Raw genomic sequence first — 14,212 nt, 5'->3', positions numbered from 1 at the left:
AATTATGGGAAATAATCTTCAGCCATTTTTGTCTTAATGAAGGAGGAAAAAAAGCCCACAGGATTTCCAGAATTAACCTTTTTTCACCTACATTTTTGGGAAATGTCTTTCCCTTTACATAATATGCATTCGGTTGGCTAAATTTGCCATAAAAGACCAGTAGACTGGAATGTAAGCATAGTTATTAGCTTAAAGTGGAATCACTTGTTATGCATTCTATTCATTCATACTAGGAATATCTCATGTAACTAGCCAAAAATTAAAAGTCTATGACCTATCCACCCCTTAATTCCTTCTTTGCCTTTTTATACCATGTACACCATGTTTTATACCATGTATTCCTTTTTATTCCATGTGGTCATTCAGTTGTGCACTCCTTTATTATGGAACCTAGGCACTGAATGCAATGAAGTGTCTCTTAGAGCCTCTCTCCAAAGCTGTTTTTTATAGCCATTAGTCATATTGCAGATGAAAAGCAATTCCTAAAATAGCCTTGGAATTTTTGCTGAAAATTTGTTTTAACTTATGGGGGCTACATTAGAATTATTTCTAAAACTATAATTCACAAACTGTATCTTATATCCAGAAAAAAAAATGCTGGGAATATTTAGAAACATTTTCCCCTAAGTAACATGAATTTTTGTTGTGTCATGAGGTTTTGTCAATAAATATTTACTTTAAAATGCCAACCACTAGGTGATGACTGCCAATTTTCATTAAGAAAGATAATACATCTGTAATGCCTGGGTGGCTCAGTCGGTTAAGCATCTGACTTTGGCTCAGGTCATGATCTTGTGGTTTGTGAGTTTGAGCCCTGCTTCCGGTTCATTGCTGAGCACTCAGAGCCTGGAGCCTGCTTTGGATTCTGTGTCTCCCTCTCTGTCTGCCCCTCCCTTACTCATGCTCTGTCTCTCCCTCTCTCAAAAATAAATAAACATTTTAAAAAATTAAGGAAAAAAAAAAAAGAAAGATAATATATCTTGTGATAATCCCAGTAGTGGCCAGTCATGCTCCATGCAATTGTAGACAATTCTCTATTATTGTTGTATATGCAAGAGAATGTCAACTCTTACTGACATCAAAAAAGCAACCTCCCCTATGCACAGGAATCAGAGACCTGAACAGAAGCTTCTGTGAATGCATGTGATGTCTGCATTTCCTAATTCACATGTGTGTTCAGAGTCATTCCTTGCTTTAAAAAAAAAAAAAAAAAAAAAAAAAGCCCTTCTAGAGAGAACCACTTCTGCTCTTCAAACTGAAGGTTCAAATGAAGTTTTTCCTGCTGATTTGTTTGTTTTTTATTATATATCTCAGGGTTTGAAGGGATTAACTTTTAAATTTATTTTTCCTTAAGTAGAAAATGGCTAATTTCTTAAGAAGAGGTGAGCAAGATTAATTTTGGGGTGCTGTTGTTTTTAATGTTTTCTTTATCCGACCTTGTGCCTCTCAGTTATTATGCACCTCTTTTAGCTTGAAGTTCAATGTTTTTTGGAAGGGATTAGAAAATATAAATTCATAGAAGTTCAGGTCAGAAAAGCCCTTAGAAATCATCTGGCACTTCCTCATAACCTTTGTTCAAATGATGTCTGGCCTGGAACAGAGACAACAGACATGGAAGCAGAGCTTGTGATGAAGCACAAGGTCGGGGTGGGCATTACCAGTCACCTTCACTCTTTGCCCCCATCACTGCTTCTTCCATGGCCACTCTTTGAACCCTAAGTTGCCTTGGGAAACCACCAGTTAGTTCAACTACTTTTCTGGGGCCTGAAATCCTTTTTATAGCAGCAAGCAAAGATCTCGTCTTTGGAGATTAACTCTCTCTTGAAACAAGTCTGTGATATGCTGTCTCAAAACATGAGTGCTGTGGAAAATTCACACTTTGAAGTATTGGGTTTTATTTATTTTCTTTTTTAATGTTTATTTATTTTTGAGAGAGGGAGAGAGAAGGGGCAGAGAGAGAAGGAGACACAGAATCCAAAGCAGGCTCCAGGGTCTGATCTGTCAGCACAGAGCCCAACACGGGGCTTGAACTCACGAACTGCAAGATCATGACCTGAGCGGAAGTTGGACGTTTAACCAACTGAGCCACCCAGGCGCCCCTAAATTATTGGGTTTTAATAACAATTTCTGCGGAGGGGAATAAATATGAATGGATATTCAAATCTGAAATGATCCATCAAAGGTTTTTATTAATACTCAAGAAAATATGATACAGAAACTGCAAGGATCACTATCTGGGGGAAGGAGAGAAAAGGATTCAAAGAGACGCAATCAGACCGATATAGTGAGACAACAGGCAAGGATGGAAGGGGCTTAGTTCCTGCATCCCTACCCAGTTCAGAAGACTGTAACACAGCCCCGCCTTTCCCAGGGCCTCTGTCACCTTTAACATCAGGGTTTTCATTTCTGTTTGGGGTACAATGATGGCAGTGTTTCTCATAGGAGAGTTCTATTTAGATATAGGGCCCATTTTTCTTTTCTGTATTCCCCACCCATTTTTTTTTTCTTTTATCTCATCATATGTCATTTGATCTATGGACTTAACATTCTGAACTTGACTGCAGTGGGGTTTCAGCTACCTATATTTTAAAGCTGAATTTCAATTACAAATATAAAAATATTAAATGAGAGATATATCATGAAAATACATTTTATAAATCATACTCAAATTATATCAAATATTCAGTTGATAACTACTAATTTTACTCAAGTGAAATTCAAGCAATTATTAATCTTTAGGTTCTCTTCATTTATCAATGTATGACATAAAAGACTTCAAAGTTTTATTTCCCTAAAACACTCATATTTTTAAAGTAATTATTCAAATTATAAAACACATGGTAAATTACTTAGATCTAATTAGATTATCTAAAACTTATTGATAAAAGGGCCACCTGGTGGCTCAGTTGGTTAAGCATCCAACTCTTGGTTTCTGTTTAGGTCATGATCTCGTGGTTTTGTGAGTTCAAGCCCCACCCTGGTCTCTGTGCTGGCAGCTTGGAGCCTGCTTGGGATTCTCTCTCTCCCTTTCTCTCTGCTCCTCCCCCACCTGTGCTGTCTCTATCTCTCTCAAAATAAATAAGTAAACTTTAAAATTTTTTAAAATAAGTAAAACTTATTGATAAAAGTAGAAAAGGTTAAGGAAAAAATATTTTTAAATATTTATCCCAGGTACAACCAAAAGTAATAATTGACATAGGAATTAACCAATTGGGGACTCTATTCTACAGAATAACTTGATCTTCTCAACTATATCCACCCTTAAAACAAACACCAAATATATTAATGGGAATATCTTATATTTTGTTCATTATAATGAAAGAAAATATATGTGAGAACACAACTTTTGTGTATAAAGATATTTTCTTTATAGATATTGCAGTTTTAATTGATAGTTGTAATATCAATCTAAGAATATACAGCATTTAACATATCTAATGGACTGTCTTTATAATTACAAAACATAGTTCTAAAGGCAATCTGAAAGGTATCTCATCAAACACTTTAAGGGTGTGAAACCCAGGCCCTAAAGAGGTAAAGGGACCACCACATGTTTAATATCACTCTTCTGTTTTAAGTTTTGGTACCTGGAGGATGAATCCAAGGCCCTTCTCAGTGGGACCCCATTCTACCTTTTTAAAAGTTTCGCCTTTCCTTTTCCCAACCTCCCTCCTCACTCTAATCTCCTGCCACAGCAGCATATGGCTCACCAAACACACTTTGGACTACTGTATATCTCTGGCTTAGCTTATGCTTTGCTCAAAATTTCATTCTACGCCCACCCTTCACCCACCCAGTAAACAACTTCCACCCTTGTGAAGACTTCCTGAATTCTGCCCTCTTCTCCAGTGTTCATCATGCTCTACTATTCTCAGAATATCCTACATTTAACACTGAAACAATGATCACATATTGCTATATTATTTCATAAGTGTCTTGCTCCCTCATAAGGTTGAACAGTAATAGTATAATTTTTGTCTTTTTAATCCCTAGACCTTAGTCTGGTCTTGAATCATAGTAGACACTTTGTAAAAATTTGTTGAAGGGATGAATCCATACATGCAGAAGTCAATGAATATATGAATGAATTAATGAATGAACAGACAAACCAATGAAAGAGTGAACGAATAGGACAAGTTCCTCAACCTGGGCACTATTAATCTTGGGCAAGATAATTCTTTACTGTGGATAAGTCTTTCCTGTGCATTGTAGGATACTCAGTGGCATCCCTGACCTCTACCTACAGATGCAAGTAGCAGTCCCACACCGATGTCGTGATAATCAAAAATGTCTCCAAGATGTTGCTAAGTATTCCCCAGGGGTAAAATTGCCCTTGGTGGGGTATAGCTGAAATAGATGGGAGGCTGACTGGATGCAGCCATTCAGGTGGAGGGCAGAGATTAGAACTCTGGTCTCGAGACACCGGGGCGGCTCAGTTGGTTAAGCATCCAACTTCGGCTCAGGTCATGATCTCATGGTCCATGAGTTTGAGCCCCGAGTTGGGCTCTGTGCTGATATCTCAGAGCCTGGAGCCTGCTTTGGATTCTGTTTCCCTCTCTCTCTGCCCCTCCCCCACTCGTGCTTGTTTGCTCTCTCTCTCTCCCTCAAACATAAACATTAAAAAAAAATGAAAGAAAAAAAAAAAAGAACTCTTGTCTCTATTTCGGTCCAGTACTTTTTCCATTATGACAGCCCTGCTGAGATCCAAATTCAATTCTTAGTCTTCTCATAAGACATTTTAAAACCTGAGACCAATAACAGAATTATAGAAGTATAATTTTGGGGACAAAGTATTAAAAAGCAACATTAGAAGTAAAGGTATGCCTTCCTTATATCAACTAATCTGGTTGACATTACTTTCTTTAAAATGGCATTTACTTGTAGTCAATATTATTAAATGGTACTTCTTTGGCCCTGCCTAAAAGTTGCTCCTAGAAGGCATATGGTTTTCAAAAATTTTCTAAACACCACTTCATAGCACCATCTTGTGGATTTTAGAGGAATTCATTGACTTCAGTTTAAAATGTCTAGTTATTTCTCCAGAAAGGGAGAAAAAAAAATAGAAAAACTGTAAAAAAAAAAAAAAAATTAGGACATTCTTCGCTTATTGAAATGTTCTACCAAACTCTGAATCAGGGACTTAGTTAAGTTTGTTTTTGACTTTGGTATTTGGCCAAGATTTCAATTTGGTTTCAACTACAGCCTCCCTATGGCCTTTGAAAAGTCAAATAGCCACAATCCTACATCATCATCATCATGTCTGCATCATGTTCAGACAGCAAAGCAGGGGCATAATGCCAACAAGGAAGGCCATTCTAATGTATTTGTTAACATTTGAATATTCACTTTGAATGTATAGATATAACTTGGAATTAAAATTTCCTTATATGCTGGACATATTGGAAGAGCAAAGTATTACAAAATTAGGGAAGGTTATGAAAGATGATAGTTATATAGAAAACAAGAAATTTTATTTTTATTTTATTTTTATTTTTTTATGTTTATTATTTTTATGTTTTTTATGTTTTATATGTTTATGTTTATTATATCTCTCTTCGAGAGAGAGAGAGAGAGACAGAGCATGAACAGGGGAGGTGTGGAGAGAGAGTGGACACAGAATCTGAAGCAGGCTCCGAGCTGTCAGGACAGAGCCCAAAGTGGGGCTGATACTCATAGACTGGAGATCATGACCTGAGCTGAAGTCAGACACTTAACCAACTGAGCCACCCAGGAACCCCAAAAACAAGAAATTTTAAATTGTTAAAATGAGAAATAGGGAAATAGATTGACAGAAATCTGAATATTTGTTCCTGTACCATATCAAACTTTAAAAATTCTATTTAGTGATGGGGTGCTGAGTGACTCAGTTGGTTATGCATCCTGCTGTTGATTTCGGCTCATGTTATGATCTCATGATTTGGCGGATTGAGCCCTGAAATGGGTTCTGCGCCAGCCCTGAGCCTGCTTGGGATTCTCTCTCCGTCTCTCTGCCCCTCCCCCCCCCCCCCCCGAGTAAATAAGCATTAAATAAAAATTCTGGGGTGCCTGGGTGGCCAAGTCATTTAAGGGTCTGACTCTTGATTTCAGCTCAGGTCATGATCTCATGGTTCGGGAGCTTGAGCTCCACATCAGGCTCTGTGCTGACAGCATGGAGCCTGCATTCTCTCTCGTTCCCTCTCTCTCTGCCTCCCACCCCTTGCTCATACATGCTCTCTCTTTCTCTCTTTCAAAATAAATAAATAAACATTTAAAAAAGATTCAATTACTGACATTTTTGTAATGTGAAAGTATAGTTGTGATTACATTTCACATTTCTTCTTAGATCCAAGTTCATTCTATGATGATATCTGGTTTCAACCTCTAACAATTGTTGCAATACTAAGCCTTTTGGCATTCAACCTAAATATGTGTTTATATAAATCTATTCTAAATCTAAAAGGACAGTAAAATGAAAAGAAGATAATGTAAAACATAATAGATTTGAGGTTTCTTCTCTTTTTCAAATATGTGAGTTTTACTTTCTGACTTGAAAAGAAAATATTCAGCACAAACTACCAGGAGCACCAAATGCTAAGGGCAGTGTGGGAAACCTATATGGAATTGCTGATATGGAAAAGGCATTTCTATTAACAGATGTAATTAAATTCTAATTTTACAGACAAAATGTTCAATTGGTTATAATTCTTATTTGTTTTTCCCATCCCAATACATAATTGCCTTCTCTTCTCCATGAGATAAAGTGAGCATAGCCTTACACTAAAAGCTTTTGTTCCCTGATACCTCCTTTGTTCATCTCTTCAAATGGAAACACCAAGAATTGCTAACCAGTTTCAGCCTGGGGCAACTGGGTAAGTTACCATTACTTTAGAAAATGGGAGAAGGCAAAGGTATTATTAAGAGAACTTTTCCTGCAGGAACTTTCACATAATTGTTTTGACCTCAAAGTAACTATTTTATGTTACAGGACAGTAGACTACTTTGCTTGCCTGTGTGCCTTTAAGTAGAGCCCCAGCAGGTGGATAATGGCCATGAAATCTAACAACCATGATAATAATTGCAAAGTCATTTAGGTCCCACATTACCGTTGTAAGAAGATGATTGAACTACATTTGTGATTTTTAATTGATATAGAGATGTCCCTGATTAGTAATATTGCATAGTGGAAAGAAATTCAGACCAGAGATCAGGAAGCCATGTTTTTATCCCAGCCCGTCATCCTCAAGTGTATAACATTGGATGAATGACACAGGGTCTCTGCTCCTCAGTTTCCAAATCTGTAAGATGAAGGAGTTGGACCAGGGCTTCTGTCGTCCTTTCCAGTTTAATAGGTTAAGATTCTATGAAGTGGTCTATTGGGTAGAAGCATAGCCCAATCTTCACATTCTCTTTCTTCTGAGAGTGGGTACCAAGGGATGATTTGAATAGTGTTGCCCTGTGCAGTTTAGGAAACTAACAAGACCATCTCTAACTACTTCTAGTGATTAGAAGTAGAATTACTATCTGCCAAGTTTTTTAAGTTTTCTTAATGCCATTTATTTTCTTTATATACATCTCTGCAGAAATATTTCATTTTACTTGTAAATATTTCCTTCAAATTTCAGAGCAGAGCTCCTAATTCTACTATTCAAAAATCTAGTTTTCAATTCTCCGAACTTTTCATATTTTACAAACCACTATCACATATCCTGTAAAAAATCTATTCTTGAAGAGGTCCTGCTCAGCATTTACTCCCTGAGGTGTAAGTTTTCCACAATGAAAACAAGATTGCATCTCACCACATGGTGTATTGTCTTCTTGGATATGTATAATAGCCACCATAATTTTAATGATTAGGAAATACATCTTTATCTTTCTTTTTTTTAATATTATTTATTTTTGAGAGAGAGAGCACGAATGAAGGAGGGAAAAGAGAGAGGGAGACAGAGAATCTGAAGCAGGCTCCACGCTGTCAGTGCAAATCCCAATGTGGGGCTTGAGCCCACAAACCCTGAGATCCTGACCTGAGCCAAAATCAAGAATTGGACACTCAACTGACTGAGCTACCCAGGTGCCCCATCTTTATTTTCTTATTGTTTTTCTCTTGGTTTAGTTTATTCTAGTTTTGTTAATCAGGTGGGATTTTTTTTTGTAGGGGGTCTATTACTTCTGGAAATGGATTTATCCTTCTAAGCCTATCATTTTATCCTGACCTAACACAAAAGCCATTTCTGTGAAGATGTGATGCTTCTCTGGATCTTTTCCAGCTCCTTTGTTTTTATTGTGTTTAATTATTTCTTCCTAGAGACAAAGAAGAAATTCTGAACTTTCTTTCTAATCTGATGGTCATTTGACTGATAAGTGAACTACCTTAATCCAACATTTACAGACTCTCAATGATTCATGTATCTCCTATTCCGTTGCTGCAATTATTACTTCAATATTTGATACATTTAATTCAAAGATAAACTAAAAACATTTGAGTTGAATTTGGTGGGTTCCTTTGTGTTACCTTGGTCAAACATGGTTTGGGTAGTGAAAATCCATGTGCAATATCAACTGGAATCAAAAGCACCCAAATATGAAAGTTGTGTATGTGTGCGTGCGCACACACACACGCACATGCAGACACATATCTGAGAACTGAGATCAGTGTAATGACCTGGAATTTGCTGCAATAGGAAGTAAGAAGGGATAACACTTTTACTTAATGCTAACCTCATACCCTATGCTAACATCTCACCTACTGAAATAATACACTGACTTCCTAAAACCAGAATCCAGAGGTGCCTTATGTTGAACATTAGGCAATTGTTGCGGCAAAGGTAATGAGCCAGTAAATCTCAAAGTTAGGCATGGTTTTAAATTTAACCTATGGATACACCAGGCGTGCATGGGTGGCTCAGTCGGTTAAGCATCTGACTCTTGATTTCAGCTCAGGTCATGATCTCATGGTCATGAGTTGGAACTCCATCAGGCTCCTCGCTGGGCATGGAGCCTACTTAAGATCCTTTTTCTATTCCTCTGCCCCTCCCCTCCCTGCACGCACTTGCGCATTCTCTCTCTTAAACAATTATTTTTTAATTTTTTAAAAATAAAATTAACCTATAGATGCACAATAATAAACAGTGTTGGGGGCAACCAACACTGGCATTGAACATGAAATTATATTGTCAAGCATTCTGGTAAATATAGTCAAAATATTTTTGGTAAATGAACTTCTTACCATTTCTATGTCTTTATTAATGCCACAATATGGAGTCACCTATTTTAATATTTTATGGCATATACTAATGATAATTTTATTTCTATTTAATATTTAAAGAGAAGATTTTCACATGTTTTTTTCTCTTCAAGTATCTTATACACATGTTATTTTTATCTTATTTACAAATTAAGCACATTTAAATTACTAATCTACTTTTAAATTTTAAATGAGAAATGCTTTTAAAAAAAGCAACAGGAATTAGACATCGAATGCCCAAAATATTGAAAACATAATCCCTTTAAAAATATCCACCATCTCTCTCCTCCCTCTCCTTCTAATTCAAACTAGTTAGTTTCCTTTGAAGATGTCTTTTGCCAATGTTTCTGCAAACTATTTTTGTTTGAAAATTTCAGGGTGGAATAGTTTTTTAGATGAAGGAAACTGTATTTGCAATTACAGCTTATAAAGTAAAGAAAACCATAAAGTTCCTTTGGCATCAATTTGACTCAAGGTCAAAATTAGATTTCCTCTTCCTACAATATTTGAATTATAAACCTCTCTTCTTGTAAGTAGATTTGAAAGGTCAGCTGGAAATTGCAATATATTGTATGAATACTAGAGTTACAGTACAATTTGAAGTGAACAGCTCACTTAATTTTGGCCTTCTTCCATTACAGTATGATTTTTCAGTCTTAGTACTTAATATACAGGGGGTGGGTTTCAATTGTACAATGATGCCATTGTGGATTTTCTTAATTCAATAACAAGTTATGCTTAAAAATTTTCAGATTAACACTATTAAATATGGAAATCACTTATTTTCATGTCAGGCTGTGTGGTGATACTGATGGTTAATAGTACAAAGAAAGGTATTGGGGTCTACTATGAGACACAATTATTTATAAGGTGCTGTGAGAAAATAAAAAAGGTACCCGTGGAGAGATAATTCCTGCCCTCCAGGATTCTATAATACATAGCTGTTTTTTTAAAGCTTTCATGCCAAACATTTGCAAATCAATCTCCATGAAAATACCCTTTGAGTAGGGCAGCATGGGGATCTGGCTAGAAAAATCACTTCATGTCCTCTCATCAACTTGCGTTTGAATGCATCATATTACTTATGATGGTGCCTAAAAAATTCAAACTCATTTTACCTCAATTACTTAGTATATATTAGGCTGTTTATTTATGAAGTCACAAATCACTGAGCTGAAAAAGACCCAAAAAAGTCCTCTGAAGAGGCAGGGAAAAGTCTCTCTTCCTTGTTAAGAAATTAGACTTTAAGAGAAACATAAAGTCATTAAAGGGTTTGCTATGGTCTGAATATTTATGTCATCCCCAAAACTCATGTGTTGAAAACATAATGCCTAAGGTGATGGTATTAGGAGGTGGAGCCTTTGGGGGTGATTAGGTCATGAGGGTGGAGCCCTCATGAATGGGATTAATGCCTTTATAAAAGGATACAGAGAAGTCTGTGGTCTGTAATCTGGAAGGGGGCTTCATAGAACTCAACCACCAACTCTGATTTCAGACTTCCAGACTCCAAAACTGTGTGAAGTAAATTTCTGTTGTTTATAAGGTCCCCAGTCTATGGTATTTTTTAACAGCAGCCTGAATGGACTCAGATAGGGTTGTTAGGCCAGAATTTAAGATTAATGTAATTTGATAAATAAATCTGGCTCATGATCAAGCAATGAGAATAACATAAAAGCACTACAAAGTAATAAATTCCAGTGCCTGATAAGAGGGCCACACCTAAGTCTTTTCTGCAAGTGGGCAGCAGCAGGTGGGTTATCAAGGCTACCTTCGTTATTTGGTTACCTTTCCACTAATCTCCTTGATTTCCTCAGCCCTCATCTGAGTGTGAAAATGTGCTGAGGACAACTTGGGCTTTGGGTAAAGATATGCTCCTTAGCTTTCCCCCAAGATTATTAAAAACCTGATATCAGTGATATGGCAATGATTTCCATCATAATTTATTGCATCTAGAGCTACAAGTAATTTTTTTGTCATGAAGACAAATCTTTTTAAAAATTTTCTTGATCTATATAGTATAAGTAGGCCTCTTTAAGATTAGACTATCTACATATTAGGCAATATAAATGTTTATTATCTCTGGCTTAAGTGGAGAGTTGTGTGTTTATTGACTTTTAACGTTTCAAGAATGAAAGTAGGGAAGAGTATATGGATCCCATGTATCTAGCTTCAACTATTACCAACATGTAGCCAATTTTATTTCATCTGTACTTCATCCATTTTTCCTGTTCCCCCTACCTTTGCCCTCAAAGTATGATTTTAAAGAACAGACCAGATATCATGTTTCATCCATAAATTTAAGACGAGGTTTTGATGTCAGTAGATCACTGGTCTCTCCATGACTTACAACTACTTTGGAAAAGTTCACGTTGTCCAAGTGGCCATTTGCTGTCAAGAATCCTTGATCCCGGCCATAGTTCTCTACTCTCAAACATCTTCACTGTGTATACTTCCTACACCACTCACTGTCAGGGGGATTACCTTCAGTTTACCCATGGTTATTAATGTTAATATGGCAACTTGTTAAAAGGTATCCAAAGGAATCACTACTCATTCATCCATCCATTCACTCATTTATTCATTTAATACAAATTTGTTGTTCTAGACACTGGAGATATATGTTGTGCAAATTAGGTAAAGAACTTATTCTCCAAACTTACTTTCTACAGTTCTGATAAAGAGGCAACCACTATGTGGAAGAGTACCTCTTTGGAGAGCTACTGACATTCCTGATTCCACTTTATTTTCCCTCTGGAACACTCTTTACACCCTTATAGCAGCCTACACTTTTTATATGAGGGTTAACAAATTTCCCATATGACTATTGCTGCCATGCTCCCCAGCTCCCACTGCCTGCCCTACAGATTGCTCCAGCAAGGTCTGGAAAAAATGTGAACAACCACATCTTCATCTCTAAAGTATTAATGGTTTAAAAAAAATAAATAAAATAAATAAAGTATTAATGATTTTTAAAAAGTAACTGGTGTCTAAAACTCATGACTTTAAGAATGAAATTTTTAAATAATTACATGACAGCATTCAGAAAATATGTATGTCTCTACATAAAACTGTATAATTTAGTAACTATGATGTGTTATTTAAAAATGAATGACTAAGCAAAATCAGTTCCCTTATATATCAATCTCTAATTTAAAAACTTGATGTTTAGGGCTATAAAAGTTATCTTTGTTTTTTGCAACACTGAATACTATCTAATTCAAATTCCTTTAGAAAGCCATCTGTAGTACTTTGAGTTTTTGTGTTTCCAAAACTGACTTTTTCTCTTGACAAGTACTTGATACAGAAAAACTCAATTATTTAAGCACACAATACATACCTGTCATGAAAAAGAAAGCAAAATAATAAGCAATCACATAGAAGTTTTCTACTTTTAAAAATTTAGATTAAAATGGTTTTAGCTATTTATTTTTATTTCCTCAATCAATAAAAATTAAATTGTAATATGCTATAAGGAATATTCTGCCTTTGCTTCTTGGCAGATTGAGAATAGAAATGGCTTCTAATTTTAAAGATTGAAAAGATTTAATAACTGGATGAATTATATTTTAAAATTCCCATTAATTTATTTTCAAATGAGGAAAACCCACAACTTTGAGAACTGATTATTATGGGAGGAAAAAAGGGCCTTGATTTGTAATTGTACCCAAATATGAAAGCCTACATTTTGTAAGCATAAAGATTACATTCTCTTCAAAAGATTTGCAAATTCTCATAGGCACATAACTTAGAGAATGAGAAGATTGTAATTTGAAAAATTACAGATTTCATTGTTTTTTTGATGTGTGAAACCTATAAACAAATATCAAGAGATTGTATTGCAAGACTGAAAATCCCTTGTTTAGTTTTGTAAGGGACATTGCCCTATGTGGGTTACAACCCTAACTTAAAAGAAAAATGCAGAGTAATGCAAAAGACACTCTAATCACTGCATCTAATTACAAAGAAGAATAACACAGTAAAAAAATTTAAGTGTCCTTGGGCAGGCGTGTGGTCTAGTGGTCAGAACATGAGATTTCAAGTCAGTAGTCTAAATTTCTATTTTAAACACCACTTCTAAATTTCTCCATGACTTTGGGCATGACATGAACTTTATTTTTAAATATGAAATTGAGAGTCATGCTTGATAATTATAAAATAGTCTTTTAATCCTCTATGAGAGGTATAAGTCTAATATTATAAAAAAAATTAACAGAGGGACAGGTGTTTTCTTGACTTCTTGGTGATAAAAAACTTACTTGACATCATGCTCTGTCTCTCTCTCTCTCTCAAGAATAAATAAAACATTAAAAAATTAAAAAAAAACTTACTTGACTGAAAGAAAGTTCAGGTAAATATAAATGAATTTAGAAATGTTTTCTTTACCATTTGCCAGTAGCACTGCTATACCCATGTATTATTTCAGAGTTCGTTCAGGGCATTATTTAACAATTGACTTGCTGATATGGTGACTGATTCCAATAGTTTTCCTCTAAATTTCTCCTTTGCTTTTGAGGAAATAGTCCTCAATGGAGCCAACGCTACTCTTTTTATACTAATTGTTATTGTCACTCTAAGGAACTCGTACTCCACCCTGATGTGCCTGCTTTGTACTTTGTTTATGTGTAGTGTTTTTTAAGTGTTCCTCCAAGTGTAGTAAGTACAGACAAATTACCATGTAAGTTTTCTTTGAACTACTGCTAGATTTCTAGGGATGAATGCAGGTAAGTGATTCAAATTCTAACATACCTCTATAAATCAATTACGTCAGTAATTTTCACTGGGAATAATTAACATTTGAATTCAAGGAATGTGATCTGACTTGCAGGACTGTTTTCTTCTTTCTTTCTCTTTCTTCCCTTTCTTTCTTTCTTTCTTTCTTTCTTTCTTTCTTTCCTTCTTTTCCTCTTTCTTTCTTTCTTTCTTTCAATACCTTACGGATTTTTCTGAGTATGATAATCTTGTATGCTTTTTAGTCCTTAGTTTAACTAAAGA

This window comes from Panthera uncia (genome assembly GCF_023721935.1).
Source record: "Panthera uncia isolate 11264 chromosome C1 unlocalized genomic scaffold, Puncia_PCG_1.0 HiC_scaffold_3, whole genome shotgun sequence".
NCBI classification, from domain to species: domain Eukaryota; kingdom Metazoa; phylum Chordata; class Mammalia; order Carnivora; family Felidae; genus Panthera; species Panthera uncia.
This window is presented reverse-complemented; position numbering follows the sequence as displayed.